A 20,387-nucleotide genomic window follows, 5' to 3' on the forward strand; every position below is an offset into this window, starting at 1 on the left:
AAGAGTCCAGAACAAGACCCATTTTACTTAGACAAAGATGACAGTGGATGTCTTTTGTAAGCCAGTAGGAATCTCTCCAAGATTTCTATTTCAATCTCCTGAACATATGAAAATATTACTTTCAAAATATTGCTCTTAATCTGGCAGATAAGACCTTGAGATGAGGAGCATATCCTGGCTTATACTGGTGGGTCCCTCATACACAAGTCATCAAAAGCACTGAATCTTTTTTGCCAGATGCGTGAAGTGAAAAAGATTTCGCTTGCATTGCTGATTTTGAAGATGGAGGAAGGAGCCCACAAACTAAGGAATATAGTGGTTTCTAGAAGCTGAGAGAACAACCCTCAGTGTAAAGCCTCCAAAAGAGCAGTAGCATTGACCCAACCACCATAAGGCACTGACTTCTGAAAGTCTAGTCATCTGCAACAAAATGGAGGAATCTGGAAAACATCATGCTGAGTGAATTAAGCCAGTCCCAAAGAGACAAATATCATATGTTCTCCCTGATTGGTGACAACTAACTGAGCACCTAAAGGAAACCTGTTAAAGTGAAATGAACACAATGAGAAACAATGACTTGATCAGCCCTTGTCCCGACTGTTGGTGAACAACTTAATACTTTATCCCTTTTAGTATTTTTTTGTCCTACTTAATACTATTGGTTGAACTCTTTAATTAACACACAGTTATTCTTAGGTGTATAAATTTAACTGAAAAGTGATCCCTGTTAAATATAAGAGTGGGAATAAGAGAGGGAGGAGATGTACAGTTTGGCACATGCTCAATTGGACTTGCCCCAAACAGTAGAGTTAGAAACGTGCCAGGGGATTCCAATTCATTCCCAGCAAGGTGGCATATACCAATGCCATCTCAGTAGCCGAAGTGATCAATTTCAGTTCATAATTGATCATAATGATAGGATTAAGAGTCAAAGGGATCACATAAACAAGACTAGTGTCTGCTAATACTAACTGATAGAATTAAGAAGGAGAGAACGATCCAATATGGAAAGTGGGATACACAGCAGGTTCATAGTATGGCAGATGTCCTAAATAGCACTCTGGCCTCAGAATCAGCCCTTAAGGCATTTGGATCTGGCTAAAAAGCCCATGAGAGTATTTCAGGCATGGAAAGCCAAGACACTGTGGGAAAAAAAAAAAAACCTAAATGAAAGATCTCTGTGAGTGAGATCCCAGCAGAAAGAACAGGCCATCAAAGAAGGAGGTATCTTTCTCTGAAGGGAGGAGAGAACTTCCACTTTGACTATGGCCTTGTCTAAATAAGATCGGAGTTGGCAAACTCAAAAAGCTTCCATAGCCTTGGCAACTCATGACAAGAGCCTCAGGTGATTACTGACGCCATAAACAAAAGTGTCAATTGTTAAATCAACAACAGGCTGGAGCCGCAGCTCACTAGGCTAATCCTCTGCCTGCAGCGCTGGTACTTCGGGTTCTAGCCCTGGTTGGGGTGCCAGTTCTGTCCCTGTTGCTCCTCTTCCAGTCCAGCTCTCTGCTGTGGCCCAGGAAATCAGTGGAGGATGGACCAAGTGCTTGGGCCCTGCACCCGCAAGGGAGATCAGGAGGTACCTCGCTCCTGGCTTCAGATTGGCACAGCGTGCCAGCTGTGGCAGCCATTTGGGGGGTGAACCAACGGAAAGAAGACCTTTCTCTCTGTCTCTCTCTCTCTCACTGTCTAACTCTGCCTGTCCAAAAAAAAAAAAAAAAATCAACGGGAGTCACTGTGCACTTACTCCCCATGTAGGATCTCTGTCCTTTATGTGCTGTACCATGTGAATTAACGGTATAACTAGTACTCAAACAGTACTTTATACTTTGTGTTTCTGTGTGGGTGCAAACTGTTGAAATCTTTATTTAGTATATACTAAATTGATCTTCTGTATATAAAGATAATTGAAAATGAATCGATGTGAATGGGATGGGAGAGGGAGTGGGAGATGGGGTGGTTGCGGGTGGGAGCCACTGTAATCCAAAAGCTATACTTTGGAAATTTGTATTTATTAAATAAAAGTTTAAAAAAATTCTTACAAACAAAATGTTATGAAAGAAAACAGCAACAAAAGTACACTTGGCATGATTCAATTTATTGGAAGCACAAAACACAGCTAATACTATTTGGTGTTGTTCAAAGTCAGTAGAGTTGGGGCCTGAAATGTGGCACAGCAGGTTAAAGCCATCACTTGCAGCACCATATGCACCCAGGTTCAAGTCCCAGCTACTCTACTTTCAATCCATCTCCACGCTAATGTGCCTGGGAAAGCAGCAGAAAATGGCCCAAGTCTGACCCTGAACCCAGCCTGGCCCAGCCTCAGCCATTGCAGCCATTTGGGGAGTGATCCGGCAGACTGAATCTGTCTGTCTCTTTCTCTCTAACTCTGCCTTTCAAATCAATAAAAGAAAGAATGTCAGGAGGGTGGTTCCTCCTCGTAGGGTGATGCCAGGGTGCAAGCTGGAGGAAAGCAAGAGTGATTTCTGAGGTGCCAGCAAATTTGTATTTTCTGATCTGGGTTCAAACTGCAAAGTCACATTCATCTCACGAAAACCTGACAAGATGCATATTTACGACACACACATTTTTCTGAATGCATATATGTATATATATTCAACCAAAATTTTAAAAAATTAATTCTTTTTTCAACTTCAAATTTCTTCTGTGCAATTATTATTAAGTTTTCCTTTTCTCAAGTACTATAAGGCAATGAATTTTGTGTCTTTCATGCTATACAGATAAGTGGGCCATTCTCCCAGAAAGCAACATTTTCCCCATAATTTCTGTAACTGGATGATCTCTCAACTGGCAAGCAACACAGAAAACCCATGACTTTAATCTGGATTTTAAAAAGTTTCACAAATAATGTATTTCTCTGCTTCGGCTCTGCTAAAGCTTGCAGCCACACAGCTGTGTTAAACTAAAGAGAATGCACCTTATCTGCCCTGGGAACACAGACAACACCTGGACAGCCGACTTCCAAGCAGCACAGAATGTCGTGAGCAAGAAATTTAAATCCAAAACATAAAATGAGAAAGTGGCACCAAATATGAAGTTCTTCCTGAGGCTGACCGAGGAGAGCACAGGAGGTAGTTTTATTTCAAAGAAGCCGAATGGAAGCCAGGCATCTAGCAAACTTACTTTGGATTCAGGGTGGGGCATGAAGAAAGGTAAGGGGTTCTGATGAAGAGATGTTCTGAATCTTTGCAGCCTCAAATACCCTCAGTGCCTTTTCCTGGCTGAACAGCCATCGTCCCCCAGGAAAATGACTGTCCTCACATCCACTTTGCTGCCTCCACAGCTCCAAGATGCAACTACCCTGCATGTCTATTCATTACAGAGAACACAGAAATACGAGCACAAAGCAAGATGGTGTGTGAGTTATAAGGCTAACTGCCGAGCCGGCGCCGTGGCTCAATAGGCTAATCCTCCACCTTGCGGCGCCGGCACACCGGGTTCTAGTCCCGGTTGGGGCGCCGGATTCTGTCCCGGTTGCCCCTCTTCCAGGCCAGCTCTCTGCTATGGCCAGGGAGTGCAGTGGAGGATGGCCCAGGTGCTTGGGCCCTGCACCCCATGGGAGACCAGGAAAAGCACCTGGCTCCTGGCTCCTGCCAGGATCAGCGCGGTGCGCCGGCTGCAGCGGCGGCCATTGGAGGGTGAACCAACGGCAAAGGAAGACCTTTCTCTCTCTGTCTCTCTCTCTCACTGTCCACTCTGCCTGTCAAAAAAAAAAAAAAAAAAAAAAAAGGCTAACTGCCTAAAGGCAGCAATTAACCACTATTTGTACTGGGGTGGTTAAGCACAGTGAAGTGGACACACAGAATCATGGAATTAGAACTTTGACTGCATTCCAAAACTTTTGATGTTACTGTGACTCTTTATTATTATATAATTGACGTTTTAATTGCATACTGGACAAAATATGATTTATGAGTGCATTATTTAAGTGTCCAGCTGCTCAGGCCCTTGGCCACAATTTATAGAACTCCCACATTTGACCTTAAGACTTCAGCACGTTTTGCAATATTTTGCACATGGGTTCAATCTGTGTTATGGTGTTCCCATGTGATCTCTGGAGTGGGGAGTTAATGTCATATTAAAAATAAGAACTTCTATGTAATAAAAAGGAACTATATTTTTCAAAAAATGGAAGAGATAGTATCATAATTAGGAAAATATAAGGAAAAAATCAAAGAGCTTGATAGGAAAAATGTGCAAAGGGTATGACCAAGTACTTCAAGGAAATCCAAGAGGCCAATCAACACATGGCAAAAAAATGATTCAACCTCATCACTTCTCAGAAAATGCAAATTGGGCTCATGCTGTGGCAAGCAGAGGTGAGCTTCTACTTGCAACACCAGCACCCCCTATCAGAGTGCTGGCTCAAATCTCCAGTCCCCTCTTCCAAACTAGCTCCCTGCTAACAGACCTGGAAAGGCAACGGAAGGTGGCCCGCATGCTTGGACTTCTGCCTCCCGTGTGGGACACAAGGATGGAGGTCCAGGCTCCTGGCTTTGGCCTGATCGAGCCCTAGCTGGTGTTGCCATTTGCGGAATGAACAAACAGATGGAAGATCTGTTTCAATGCCTCTCTATTAAAAAGGAGAAAGAAAAAGGAAATGTAAATTATGATGCCAGTGGGACATATTCCTAACCTAAATTTAAATTGTCATGGAAGCAACTGTTGATAAGGATATGCAACAAAAATAATTCTCATAATTCTCATATATTTTAAACAATATAAGTTGTATAAGGACAAAGAAAAACTATCGGCATTTCCTTTTGATACAAATATATCCTATAACACAATTACACAGTTAGTTATATATATATATATACAGATATATATTATTAAGATTGTTTAAAATGTGCACTGAGAGAACATTTACAGAAATTGTAAAACAATAAAATCATGAGATCACATAAACATTCACCAAATGAAAATGGGTTAGCAATTTGTCTTATATATGAAAATGAATGAATTACATCTCTATATACACATCAATGTCAATAAAATGCTTAAAGATATGGTAAATTCATATCACAGAATAATAAATTGTCATTCCATGTACATAAAATATAAAATTGAGCATTATTTAATTTAAGCATACTAATATACAGGTTAAAAGAAAAAGAAAACGATTAATGCAGGGGCCGGCGCTGTGGCATAGTTAGGTAAAGTCGCTGCCTGCAGTGCTGGCATCCCACATGGGCACTAGTTCATGTCCTGGCTGCTCCACATCTGATCAGCTCCCTGCTAATGCACCAAGGAAAGCGGAAGAAGATGACCTAAGTACTTAGGCTCCTGTACCCACATGGGAAACCTGGAGAAAGCTACTGGCTCCTGACTTTGGATAGGCTCAGCTCCAGCCATTGCAGCCAACTGGGGAGTGAATCAGCAGAAGGAAGTCCTCTCTCTCTCTCTCTCTCTCTCTGCCTCTCCTTCTCTCTCTGTGTAACTCTGACTTTCAAATAAATTAATTAACTTGAAAAATGATTAATGCAATTAACAAATTACAATTTAACAAATTACTACCTTGACAGGGAGGGAGAAATTTTCCAAAGTTTATTAATGTTTTGTTTCTTAATTTGGGCAAGTACATAGATATACATCTCTCAATTAATTAATTTATTTGAAAGGCAGTTAGAGAGAGAGAAAGAGAGAGAGAGAGAAGTGAGAGAAGAGAGAGAGAGAGATTTTCCATACTGCTGGTTCACTTTCCAGATGGCTGCAATAGCCAAATCTGGGTAAGGCTGAAGCCAGGATCCAGGAGCTTCATCTAGGTCTCCCGAATGTGTGGCAGGGGCCCAAGCACTCAGGCCATCTTCCACTGGTTTCCCAGGTGCATTAGCAGGGAGCTGGTTTGGAAGTGGAGCGGCCAGGACAGAAACTGGTGCCCTCATAGGATGCTAGCGTCACAGATGGCAGCTTTACCTGCTATGCCACAACGCCAGCCTCTGGATATACATTTTAACACTATTTTCAAGAAAATTTACCATGATAAAAATTGTGAAAATATTTACAACGGCCAGAATTTACGAGGAACAGAGAATTTGGGAACATCAACACACACAAACCTTGAAGGGAAAGGCAAAGCTTTCCTGAGGGTAAAGAAGATACGATCATTTCCAAATTATTTTTAAAAGCCAGCTTTAATATAAAAACCAACCTGTAGAAGGCAGCACAAGGGGCCTGACAGTGGTGGAGCCAGCAGATCTGCTGCATGCAATGCCACAACACAGCAGTCCATGTGGTGCCGGTTCGAGTCCCGGCTGCTCCCAGCTCCAGCTCCCTGCTGTGGCCTGGGAAAGCAGCAGAAGAAAGCCCAAGTGATTGGGCCCTGCACCCGGTGGGAGACCCAGAAGAAGCTCCTGGATCCTGGCTTCAGCATGGTCATTGTAGCCATTTGGGGAGTGAATCAGCAGATGGAAGACTCCATCTCTCTGTCTGTAACTCTACCTCCCAAATAAATAAATAAAATCTTTCTTTAAAAAGTTAAAATAACTTAATAAGTTAAAATGAAAATATCTAAACATAGTATAAAAAAATAAAACTTTAGAAAAAAATTTAGAAGTTAATCTGGTATAAGTATATAATATGAAATGTAAAAATCAATAAAAGATACAAAAAAAGCACCAGATTATTAGGAAATAGAGAACTAAAAATTAAGAGATAACAAATAAAGGAAAATGTTAAACTTTAAAAAATAAAATTAAGCTCTCGGTACCCCAGGCTTCTCCAAGAGCATCCCCAGGCTTACTGACTCACTGGAAAGACCCCCAGGACCGGGAGAAGCTGCAGGAGTCACAGCTGTGGGTTGTTACAGTGTCAGGGAACAATAAAGGCAGCAAAGGCAAAAGCGGAGAGAAACCAGGCACAGGCGTCCAGTGCTCCTCTCCCAGTGGAGTAGCATGGACGCGCTTAGTCCTGACAAAGACATGTGACAACACATACAAAGACTTGCCAACCAGGGCACTGCCATGGGGGAGTTTGGCATGTACCCCTGGCTGACTGACTTCAGCTACTCCCTGGGTACCAAGGCTTCAGGTATCCCAAACCAGGCAGCACCACAAATCGCACTGTCAGCAGCAATCCTGGGCAGCCCCAGCCCGCAGCAGACTGTGCCAAGGGCTCAGAGCCCCCCCCCCCCCCCACCCAGGAGCCAGCCAATGGCCAGCCTGGAAACATCGCTTACTGGAGAATGTGCAGAGGCTGAGCAACGCAACCTGCTAACTACGCCCTGCCCACTGTGGTTGCTGTGTGTGTGTGTGTGTGTGGTGTGTATTTAATTAAATGAGGAAGTAGAAAGACTTAAAATCTAAGAACCAGAAGGATCAAGTGATAAATGTGGTATGTGTGTGTGTGTGTGTGTGTGTATATATATGTGTGTATATATATGTGTGTATATACATGTGTATATATATGTGTGTGTATATATGTGTGTGTGTGTGTGTGTGTGTGTATATATACACACACACACACATATATATCTCACAGGTAACTGACAATGCATAAAGGATTGCTCGGCTCACAGCCCTGCAGGCTGAGCGGCTGGGGCCACCTCTGGTGCAGGCATTCTTGCTGACGGGGACTCTGCAGAGGTCCAGGGCAGCTCAAGGGCATCATCGTGTCGGGACGCTTGCAGAGAAGACAGCGAGCCAGACTGGCTTTGAGAATAAACCCACGCTCTCTTTTTTGTTCTTTATTTTAAGGCATGCAAATGTCACGTATTTCTTACATACAAATTTAGGAACATAGCAATACTTCCCACCTTACCCTCCCTCTGCCCACGCTCCCGCCCATCCTCTTCCCTTTCTTATTCTCATTCATAATTGCTACAAAGATCTATTTTCAGTTAACTTTATACTCACAAGGGTAGCCCTACAATGAACAGAGTTCAACAAATAGTATGAAGAAAAAAAATACAGTGTTCTTCAGCAGTCCAGACAAGAGCTCACAATCACGAATCTCAAAATGTCAATTTCACTCTCATAGCTTACCTTTTAGATACTCTATTTTTTTAAAGGATTTATTTATTTATTTGCAAAGCAGAGAGAGAGAGAGAGAGAGAGAGAGAGAGAGAGAGGTCTTCCGTCCACTGGTTCACCTCCCAGATGGCTGCAACAGCAACTGCACCAATCCGAAGCCAGGAGCCAGGAGCTTCCTCTGGGTCTCCCACGTGGGTGCAGGGGCCCAAGGACTTGGGCCATCTTCTACTGCTTTCCCAGGCCACAGCAGAGAGCTGGATCAGAAGTGGAGCAGCTGGGACTGGAACCAGTGTCAGCACTGCAGGTGGTGGCTTTACCTGCTACACCACAGCACCAGCCCCTAGGTACTCTGCTATTTACCTCAGATCAGGAAAAGTATATGGCATTTGTCATTTGGGGACTGGCTTATTTCACTAACAAATCCACTCTCCAAGTAAACCGTTAACCCACTAATCCATGAATTAATCTATGCCTTCATGCCCTAGTCACCTCTTAAAGCCCCACCCCTGAATTCTTCACCAGGAGGATTAGATGTCAGCATCCGCACACACCTCAGTAATTACATCTGCGTAATAAACACTAAGATTCTGAACTGAAGTCATACAAGGAAACAAAAGGCGCAAAAGAGGTGAGGGACATCAGCCGCAGGCAAGCCAACCCCAGGCTTCCAGGCCGGAGGCTCATGTTGGCCAGGAGCCTGGGGGCCGCTCTCCTGCCTCTAGCTCTCTCCCAGCCTTCAGGTGCCCCGTCGGGCCCTTGGGTCTTCCAGGGCTCATCAAGAAGCTCCATCAGTTCTGAGAAAGCCCTCTCCTCCACAGGCTTCTGTCAACAGTCACAGCTCACGCCCCAGCTCTCATAGGCTCCGGGGCCCACTGACTACCAGCGAGACTGCTGGCTTCTGTCACGCCCATAAATTATGTAGCACATTCAGGCAGGCACCTAGGACTGAAAGTGTGGTTTGTTGCTTCCTCGTCACCGCTTTCTCACTGCGCATCAGCTGTTCTGTGAATGCAACCTCTGTCTACACCCTGCGGCCACGTAGCACAGGAACACAGAGACTGTCCACTTAGGGCAACTCAAAGCCTAACGAACCTCAAGGCACTGCAGACAGCAAATGTCGGAAAGCTTCCGGGCTAACCTTCAAGAACTGGGACAAATGAGAGAGAGAAAGTGCAGCGCAGGCTTTGAGAGCAGGTTGCACACTGCTGTGGAGTGAAAAATACATTTGCTGAAAGCAAACTGCCACCACTTATGAAAAGCTATCAGGGCTCTGAGTCCAATTAGAGAGAAAAAATCAATAGTGATTCACTTCCTTGTTAGAGGAATTGATTTTCCTGATAAAGTTCACAATATTCTTAGAGTTTGTCTTAATCATTTTCTGGCAAAGTGGCACGGCTCCAACTCTGCCAAATTGTGTAGTTAAATTGAGATGAGTGGTTTAGCGATGCGGGGTGTTACAAATCGATCTCATCAAAGACAGCACGGGCCTCAGACAGAAGGTGAGCAAAATGCCAGCCAGCCAGCAGCTCTTGCCAAACGCTCAGATGTTTATTTTACCTCCTTGTAAAAATCTAGGTAAGGATCGGGATCTTCCAGTTTTCATTCAGACCTTAATATCAAAGCGGATATTTAGTTTCATTTTTCTTGTTCCAATAAATAAGACGGTGCCCTTGGGCTTCAAAGACCTAAATCTGTATTCCAGCTTGCTCGCTTGCTCGCACTCTCTCTCTCTCTCTCTAGCTGCATGACCTTGAAAAAATCCATTTCACTCTAAATTGTTTCTTCATCTTTGAAAAGAGATTGGATTTTCCATATGTGTGCTTGACTTTGTATGTACAGAGAGAGATAAAATAACTGTATGCAATTAAACAACTATGTATAATTAGGTAAATACAGGTGGCAGACACTAATCCAAGTACATCCATTCATTTAACTCTCACCGCTACCCAATGAGAAAGCTACATTATGATTGTTTTATAGATGATGACACTGAGATTCATAGAATTTTAGGTACTTTGCCAATCCTAACTCCTACTTCAGGATTATACGAAGGGGCCAGCGCTCTGCTGCCAGCATCCCAGTTCTAGTCCCAGCTGCTCCTCTTCCGATCCAGCTCTCTGCTATGACCTGGGAAAACAGTAGAAGATGGCCCAAGCATTTGGGCCCTGGCATCCGTGGGAGAACTGGCCAGATCGGCTCAGCTCCAGCCGTTGCAGCCATTTGGGGAGTGAACCAGCAGATGGAAGACCTTTCTCTCTGTCTCTCCCTCTCACTGTCTGTACCTCTACCTCTCAAATAAATAAATAAAAATCTTAAAAAAATAAAAAAATATGATAAGAAGCACAAGCTCTTAAAAGACATTCCTAGGATTATCCCTTAAGTTTCTTCTGCCATCTAGTTCTTTTAAAAAAATGATTTATTTATTTGAAATCAGCATTAGAGAGAAAAGGAGAGGCTGAAAGATAGAAAGGTCTTCCATCCACTGGTTCACTCCCCAAATGGCCACAACATCAGGACCTGGGTCAGTCCGAAGCTAGGATCCCAGCACTTCTTCTAGGTCTCCTACGTGAGTGCAGGTACTCAAGCACTTGGGTCATCCTCCACCGATTTCCCAGGTGCATTAGCAGGGAGCTGGATAGGAAGTGGAACAGCTGGGACTTGAACCAGTGCCCATGTGCGATGCCCACACTGTAGGCTGTGGCTTAACCTGCTGAGCCACGGTGCCAGCTCCCTGCCTTCTAGTTCTAAATAGCAGTACTTTCAATGCAGAGACTCACCTTTTGGCTAAAATTAACTATTGGGGCCGGCGCCGCGGCTCAATAGGCTAATCCTCCACCTAGCGGCACCGGCACACCGGATTCTAGTCCCGGTCAGGGCACCGGATTCTGTCCCAGTTGCCCCTCTTCCAGGCCAGCCCTCTGCTGTGGCCTGGGAGTGCAGTGGAGGATGGCCCAAGTGCTTGGGCCCTGCACCCCATGGGAGACCAGGAGAAGCACCTGGCTCCTGCCTTCAGATCAGCGCGGTGCGCTGGCCGCAGCAGCCTTTGGAGGGTGAACTAACGGCAAAAGGAAGACCTTTCTCTCTGTCTCTCTCTCTCACTATCCACTCTGCCTGTAAAAAAAAAAAAAAAGAAAAAGAAAAAGAAAAAGAAAAAGAAAGAAAGAAAAAAATTAACTATTGGTATCTCTTTAAAGAACATCTTAGCAAATAAAACGTTAACCTCCCTTGTTCTTGCAGCCAAAATGGTTTCATCTGCCTAGAAAATTGAGATTTTTCAGTAAGTTATGTAAATTAAAGGACTTTTGGAGTCTTCCTTCTCTGAGTAAAGAATTTAAAGGTCTTTCCTTGTTCAAATAACAGTAGTCATAATTAACATCAACAGAAGTTTTATTAATGTCATTAATAGAAGATTGATTTGATGGTTAACTTTATGTGGCACCTCGAATGGTCTAAAGGATGCCAAGATAGCCTGCAATGCATTTTTAAAGATGTATTCATTGACTTGAAAGTCAGAGTTACAGAGAGGGAGGGAGAAACAAAGAAATGGGTCTTCTACCCACTGATTCACTTCCCCAGATGGCTGCAATGGGTGGCGCTAGACCAGGAGCCAGGAGCTTCACCTGGGTCTCCCACGTGGGTGGCAAGGGCCCAAGCACTTGGGCCATCTTTCACTGCTTTTCTGAGGCTGTTGGCAGGGAGCTGGATTGGAAGTGGTGCAGCCAGGATTCAAACCAGCACCCTTATGGGATGCAGGCATCACTGGCGGCAGCTTTAGCCACTATGCCACAGTGTTGGCCCTGCCTGCAAAGTATTACGTTTGGATGTTTCTGGAAGAAATTAACATCAGTTGACTGAGTTAAAGAAGACTGTCCTCACCAGTCCAGGCAGACATCATCAGTCTGCTGAGTGAACATAAGAACAAGGCAGAGGCCGAAGGAATCTCCTCTCTTCCTGGGAGAAGACATCCATCTTCTCCTGCTCCTTGGACATCAGAGTTTCTGGTTCTCAGACCTCTGGACTGCAGCACTTACAGCAGAGCTTCCCGATACCCCCTAGAGGTTCTCTTCCACTCTGGAACCCAGCTAACAGGTAGGTGTTTCCAGATAAGGCAGACTGATGGCATGAATACCGCCAGTCCCCTGAACCATCGCCTTGGCAGAGCGTGACTTTTTTTTTTGGCTGCTGAGATCTGATAAGTCTGACTACCTTTAAAAGCTCAGCTGTAATAGTCACTTTAACAGTCACTATTCATTGTATGGAGTAGGCACAAAAGAATAAACTATTTGGCCCTTCTGATGCGCTCAGTGGTACAACGGCAGCAAAGAGAGGGCCAAAGAAGGAACTGGTGTGCAATCTGGGGAGTGGGCCTCTGCATTCCTGCAAGGGAGATGATCACATCGAGGCCGCAGAATGCAGCAGGCACCTTACCGGGCCCGTTACCATATACCCAGTGCTGAGAGCAGGGCCCCTGACACGGTAAAGCCTCAGTGAACATTTGTCACGTAAACGCCTACTACACCCAACAGGTGGCAACGGGAGAAAACCCTAGGCAGAGACAGGAAACTTCCCATCACAAACCAGATGGTTTCAAGGGCTGCTATGGACTCTGATTTCTCCTAAGACCTGTGATTCTGCAGAAGTTTGAGTCAACATTGAAAACACTTGGTGCAGGCTGGAGCCAGGCTGGGTGTGTATTCATAGTGTCCAGGAAGGATGAGGCAGAGTAAATGGCAGTTACTAGAAACCAAGTACTGGTCAGCTCCTATTCACACACAGCCACAGACACTGCCCAGCATGTAACTCAGTGACTATCTTGTCAATTGAAGTTGATTTTAAGCCACTGTGTTCTCAAGTCTTTTTCTTGAAAAGAGATGTTATGATTGTGGCAAATCCTAGCAGGAGAGCGTAGGTCTTTCTTGGGTCCCTTCATTTACTGCAGGTTTATCACAGGTTCGTGTGAGCCAACGTTTCTCTGGTCTAGAAAACAGTCTGTGAGGGAGAAAAAAAGATTCTAGGGCCAAAGCAAATGGGAAACACCACGTCCTGTATTCTTCCTTTGAAATTCACACTTCACAGTAGCTGGGAGAAGGTTGGCGCACTCCGCGCCAGCTTACCTCAGCATTTGGAACGATCTTTTTCATACAGTATCTACAACCTCCCGAAGTCTAGGGGAGGGAACCATAGCCTAACAAGCAGATGGCTTCTGAGTTACAGCTGTAAAATATGTTACTAAAACTGGCACTGGCAAATCCAACTTTATATTTCTCAGTTTCACTGTTAAATGAGGCAAACACCTAGCTTTGCAAAACTCCCAAGCGAATTAAAGAAGATGCCACTGGGGTTGGCTGGGGGTGGCACTTTTTTGAAAAAATACTCAATGGCCTTACCATTAATTCAATTCTATGAATGTGGAATATCAGACACAGATCCCCAAATACAGGCTACACTTGGCACTCTGCCATTCCCCATGGTTTTCTTTAAGGCAGGATTCACTCCCTTCCTTCCTACCATCTAACTCACTCCCCAAATTACGCAACCATCAAAATAATGGAAACCAACCAGAGGTTCCTATTCCTTTATGCCCATACGACATACATCTCTATTCAACCTTACTACTTTAAGTGACCACCCTGAACATTTATTTTATAAATCCCACAAGTGCTACTTGAGACTTAGAATTAAACAGCTGCACAAGCCTGCTGTTGTTTCAATAAACGGGTGTACACGTGTACCTGTGTACAGCAAATTATGTTCTAGCCATCAGCATGTCTACAGTTTTTATTCTTTTTTTTTTTTTTTTTTTTGACAGGCAGAGTTAGACAGTAAGAGAGAGACAGAGAGAAAGGTCTTCTTCCGTTGGTTCACCCCCCAAATGGCCGCTATGGCCGGTGTGCTGCGCCAATCCAAAGCCAGGAGCCAGGTGCTTCCTCCTGGTCTCCCATGCGGGTACAGGGGCCCAAGCACTTGGGCCATCCTCCACTGCACTCCCGGGCCACAGCAGAGAGATGGACTGGAAGAGGGGCAACTGGGACAGAATCTGGCGCCCCAACCGGGACTAGAACCCAGGGTGCCGGCGCCACAGGTGGAGGATTAGCCTAGTGAGCCGTGGCACCAGCCTACAGTTTTTATTCTTAAGTTGTCTACTAAGTACTTGATTTTTTTTCTGTTGTTGCTATCATGTTTTATAGCTTGAATAAGTGCTTTAGCTTGTGTACAGTGTTTTTTTTTTTTTTTTTTTTTTTTTTTTTTTTTTTTTTTTTACAGGCAGAGTGGACAGTGAGAGAGAGAGACAGAGAGAAAGGTCTTCCTTTGCCGTTGGTTCACCCTCCAATGGCCGCCACGGCCGGCGCGCTGCGGCCGGCGCAGCGCGCTGATCCGATGGCAGGAGCCAGGAGCCAGGTGCTTTTCCTGGTCTCCCATGGGGTGCAGGGCCCAAGCACCTGGGCCATCCTCCACTGCACTCCCTGGCCACAGCAGAGGGCTGGCCTGGAAGAGGGGCAACCGGGACAGAATCCGGCGCCCCGACCGGGACTAGAACCCGGTGTGCCGGCGCCGCTAGGCGGAGGATTAGCCTAGTGAGCCGCGGCGCCGGCCCTGTACAGTGTTTTAAAATACTGGTATTTCACTACTATCTGATGCATTCAGATAAAAAATTCAACATGAGGAAAATCTCTCTAGATTCAGCGAGCTTAATGTTCAAAGTACCAGTAAGAATTCTGTGTGCGCGCGCGTGTATGTGTGTGCATGCCCGCACGCCCATGCATAAAAACTATGGCCCAGAGGCCAAATTCTGCCCTTCTCTTGTTTTTGTATAGCCTGTGAGCTAAAAATAGTTTTTATATTTTTTAATGTTTGGGCAGAGGGGAGAGGGGAGAAATATTTCATGACAAAGGAAAATCCTATGAAATGCAAATTTCAGTGTCCTTAAATTTCCCTGGCACCCAGCCACACCTGTCTGTTTACATACCGTCTGGGGCTTCTCTCCTACCCCAACAGCTGAGTGGAATAATTGCGACAGACACCATATGGCCTGCAAAACCTAAAATATTTACTATCTGGCCCTTTTCACAAAAAGTTTGTTGACCCCTGCCTTATGCTTATGCTTTTAACACAATGTGTTTGGACTGAAAATAACGTAGTTACTCCACTGAGCAGATATCTGCAGCCTTTAAATTTTTCTTATAATAAAGGTCAATATGACGCATTCGCAATCTCAGGGCTTTGGACCCATGGTGAACCTGCCTCTGGTTTTATTAGCTGTCTGTCCTTGGATAAACCATTTGAACATTCTCATTCTCAGTTTCCTTATCCGTGAAATCAGACTCCTCTGAATCCAGCCCAATACCTACCACAAAGCAGTCTTCTGAGAAATGTCAGTAGCCTCCCTCTGTGGCACAGCCAGGACCATGGGGAAAGCATTACAGATGGACTCCAGCAATCCGATTTTGCAGTCAGACCACAAAACCTCAAAAGTAAAGAGCAGACAAACCCCCGACCTGCTTCCCACAGCTGAACCACAGCACTTCTCAGGTCTCGCACACTGGAAAAATAACATATTTTAGACAGATCACTGGCTTGGCCTTTCCTTCTTGTAAACAATGATGTAGCTGGACGTGCTTCTCACTGGCAGTGTACTGAAACACAAGCCCTCCAACACCCCTGCTCAGAGGAAGAACCCGGAAGAAGACTGGCTCAGCATTCCCACCTAGTGGGGAGGAGGTAGAAAGTGGCGCATGGTGTCAAGTCAGATGAGGGGAGCACCCTGTCATTGCTCCAGCCTGCCCAAGGGGGTAAACTTGTTGAACACAAGCAGGCAGATGCCACCCAGTCACCTGGCTCAAGGATTCCTGTGCCCTCACCAGTCACATTTCACAAGGTTGCATTCCTGCATGGGCAGAAAACTGTGGTCAAAAACATACATATATGGGGGTTCCAAGATGGCAGAGTAGGGAGGGAGCTACCTGCTCTAGCCCAGGAGAAGATAGTTTAAAAAACGTGGAGAGAATGCAGTCTCAGGGAAGAGTTAGGGAAAAAAGAAGAGGAAACTCTACCAAAATTAGAGGGACACGGTGGACCTATGTGGAAGGCGTGGGCACCCATGGCTTGGACTCCAACAGTCAAGAGCCTATGCACCAGCGCTGGAAAGTGAGGTGAGACCAGAACATAGTAGCCCAACCCACTGGTGAAAAAGCAAGAAGAGCCTAGAGGGAACAAGGCTTGAAGCCCCATGAGGGAAAGTGCACCAGCCAAACTAGAGGAGAAAAAGTAAAATAAAATAAAAGAACAGGATGGACACATTTCTCTCTCCCTGATCACTTGACAATGATCTTCTGTAACAAGCTGATAGAGTGGGTGCCATTTTGGACATATGTAACAGCTGCACCAGCTTGTGTCTGTGCCTGACAACCAGCAGAGAAAAAAAAAAAAAAGAAGAAGAAGAAGAGAAAGAAGAAACCAATGGGTATCTCCACAAATGTGGAATGTGGAACAAGAAATGCAACAATCCAACAAAAAAGATTAAGGAAGACAACTTGATGCTCCCAAAAGAACACAATACTTCAATACTAGATTGTGTGGGGCTGCATTGTGGCGTAGCGGGTAAAGCTACCATATATAGTGCCAGCATCTCCTATGGGCACTGGTTCAAGTGTTGGCTGCTCCATTTCTGATCCAGCTCTCTGCTATGGCCTGGGAAAGCAGTAGAAAATGGCCCAAGTCCTTGGGTCCCTACCCAAGTGGGAGACCCGGAAGAAGCTCCTGGCTCCTGGCTTCAGATTGGCACAGCTCCAATCATTGCAGCCAATTGAGGAGTGAATCTCTGTCTGTATCTTTCTTTTTCCTCTCTTTGTCTCTCTCTGCCACTCCTTCACTCTGTGTGACTCTTTCAATTAAATAAATAAATCTTAAAAAAAAAGAAAAGAAAAATATACTAGATTGTGAATCTGAGGAGATATAAGAAATGCAAGAAATGGAACTCAAAAAATTGATCATAATGTTTCATAGAAGTAACTACTGAAACCCACGCAGGACATGAAAGAACATTTCTCCTATGAAATTGAGATCTTAAAGAGGAATCAAAATGAAATGAAGAATTCAATAGAACATGAAATTGAGATCTTAAAGAGAAATCAAAATGAAATGAAGAGTTCAATAGAACAAATAAAAAATGCAATGGAGAGTCTTAAAAACAGAATCAGTGAAGCAGAAGAGAGACTATTGGACTTAGAAGCCAACACACAGGAAAGTATACAGTCAAACCAAAGACAAGAAGAGGAAATTAGAAATCTATAAAACACGATTAGGAATCTACAGCATACCATACTAAAAAAAAAAAAAAAAAAAAAAAAAAAACTCCTAGGGTTCTAGGAGTTCCTGAAGGCATGGAGAGAGAGAACGGATTAGAAGGTTTTTTTAGTGAAATAACAGCAGAAAACTCCCTGGGTTTGGAGAAGGAAAGAGACATCCAAGTACAGGAAGCACACAAAACTCCCAATAGACATGACCAGCAAAGTTCATCACCACAACACGTTGTAATCAAACTCACCACAGTGAAACAAAAAGAGAAGATTCTAAAATGCACAAGAGAGAAATGCCAGATTATTTTCAGAGGATCTCCAATTAGACTCACAGCAGAATTCTCATCAGCAACCCTCCAGGCTAGGAGAGAATGGCAAGATACAGTCTAAGTCTTGGGAGAAAAAAAAAAAAAAACTGTCATCCCAGAATATTATATTCTGCAAAGCTCTCATTTGTGAATGAAGGTGAAATAAAGACTTTGCATACTAAACAGAAATTGAAAGAATTTGTCACCACCCGTCCAGCCCTGCAAAAATGCTTAAGGATGTGTTGGACACAAAAACACAGAAACATGATCATCAATATAAAACAAGGTAAAGGAAGAAAATTTCTTAGTAAAAGATCAAAGGAAGTTCAAAGTATAAATTAAGACTATCTTTGGAAAAATGGCAGGGCAAAGTCATACTTATCAATAGTCACATTGAGGCTGGCGCCGCGGCTCACTAGGCTAATCCTCCGCCTAGCGGCGCCAGCACACCGGGTTCTAGTCCCGGTCGGGGCTCCGGATTCTGTCCCGGTTGCCCCTCTTCCAGGCCAGCCCTCTGCTGTGGCCAGGGAGTGCAGTGGAGGATGGCCCAGGTGCTTGGGCCCTGCACCCCATGGGAGACCAGGAAAAGCACCTGGCTCCTGGCTCCTGCCATCGGATCAGCGCGCTGCGCCGGCCGCAGCGCGCTGGCCGCGGCGGCCATTGGAGGGTGAACCAACGGCAAAGGAAGACCTTTCTCTCTGTCTCTCTCTCTCACTGTCCACTCTGCCTGTCAAAAAAAAAAAAAAAAAAAAAAAAATACAAAAAATAGTCACATTGAATGTAAATGGCCTCAAATCCCCAGTTAAAAGGCACAGATTGGCAGAATGGATTAAAAAACAAAACCCACCTATTTGCTGCCTACAAGAAACACATCTCACCAACAAGGATGCACACAGACTGAAAGTGAAAGGATGGAAAAAGATATTCCATGGTAACAGAAACGAAAAAAGAGCTCTCGTAGCCATCTTAATATCAGACAAAATAGACTTTAACACAAAAACTGTTAAAAGAGACAAAGAGGGGCACTATATAATGATTAAGGATCAATTCAACAGGAAGATGTAACTCTTATAAACGTATAGGCACCTAATTACAGGGCACCTGGCTATTTAAAAGAAATGTTAAGGGATTTAAAGGGAGACTTAGACTCCAATACAATATTATTGGTGGACTTCAAAACTCCACTTTCAGCAACGGACAGCTCAACCAGACAGAAATTCAACATGGAAACTGTAGATTCAATTGACAGGTGAAATAGCTGCTCCCCCACCTCCACTAACAAGAAATGCTGCCAAGGCCACAGGGAGCCTGGTAGAAGAGACTGCGGGAGAACCAGGAAGACCAAGAGGTGCCACTCAGTTGCCAGCCCTGTCGGGGTGGTAGGAAGGCAAGGGGTCACCTGGGCTGGCAAGGTCATTCATACATCTGAAGGTTAGGCTCTGCTGGATTAAATGCATTTTGCTTCAGTGGCTTAACCCTGGTGCAGCAGTCAGCAGTGGAGGGGGTTTAAGGAACATGAAGGGAAGCTCAGCAAAGAGTCTGTCATAGTAAAACGGATTAGGCCTTCAAAGGCAAGTGGCAGGCATTTCTGTGAAACTCACAGGGATGGCATGGCCATGGGAACCGAGTCAAGGAAAAGACGCTCAGGGAGAATTTACAGGGTCCTCTGGCTCCACGGGTGCTACAGTAACTGTGGATGGGGCAGCTTACTAGAAGTCATGAAATCGTGTATTGTGGGGGTTACTCCATAAATCTGTAAAACTAGGGAGCAGGAGTTCAACCTAATAATGGTGAAGACACCAAAGATGGTTAAGACACCCAGATGGGAACTCTCACTTTCTCTCTCCACCCCTCTCTCTCTCTCTCTCTCTCTCTCTCTCCCTCCCCTCAAATAAATTTTCAAGAATTTTTTTTAATTTGTAAAAGTAGCTCTATGTGAAAGGTTTACACAATGGACTATAAAGGGGGCATGAAAGACTTATCTGGGGCTGAAAATGTTCTGCTGTTTACGTAGAGTTAATACTCCTCAAAAGACATCAACTTGTGCACTTAAAATATGCAAATGTTATTGTATAAAACCATACATCCATAACTTTTTCTTTAAATAGTTAAACATGAATATATATTGATTATGTAACAGTAAAAGGTTACTGTAACTAAATCTCTAATCAACTAACCAGTTCATCAACTTACAGGCAGCAAATGTTGACTTTGAGACCACAGATGGGTATAGATTGCAAGAGTAGCGGATTGAGTTTTAGTAGAGATAAGTTTACTTGGGCAAAAATGTAACATTTCTGTTTCTTAGTAATAAACTACTGTTTTTGGAAGCCTCTTTGTGAAACAGATGTGCACCCATAGCCTCACTGGGAAAACTGATGCTGGTGTGTGCACTCGATGTGCGGGAATTTAGAAAACCCTAAGGTTTTACTTCCAGGGTGGCTCAGAGTCCTCAGGCGCCCTGAATTGCAGTGAGCACAGTGGAACTGGCCAGCCTATCCTTGCTCTTCGTCTGCTATTTTTTGAATTATGTCGTCCGTATTTTGTCAATAATTATTTCTCATATCATAGGCATTAATTATTTTTCAGCAAAGGCCTACTGGACCAAAGCTGACAGGGGTGGGAAGAGGATAGAGATTAGACATCCATGCACATCAGTGTCTTTAGAAAGCTGGTAGCACAGCTTTCTCCAGCTAAGTTTTACAAGGAATTTGGCCTTATCTTTTCACCTTTTTGGTGTCTCATATTTAGGTCACAGACCCTTAGCTTTTCTAGTCAAAAGTGATTTT

The 20,387-nt window shown here is 44.4% G+C and overlaps 1 long non-coding RNA gene across 20 annotated transcripts in view; it reads right to left on the reverse strand.

Moving 5' to 3' along the window:
- LOC103350379 (uncharacterized) overlaps nucleotides 1–20,387 on the reverse strand; it is a 547,263-nt gene that overhangs the window by 289,687 nt on the left and 237,189 nt on the right. The window lies entirely within an intron of this gene.

Source organism: Oryctolagus cuniculus, chromosome 4 (assembly GCF_964237555.1).
Source record: "Oryctolagus cuniculus chromosome 4, mOryCun1.1, whole genome shotgun sequence".
Classification (NCBI taxonomy): domain Eukaryota; kingdom Metazoa; phylum Chordata; class Mammalia; order Lagomorpha; family Leporidae; genus Oryctolagus; species Oryctolagus cuniculus.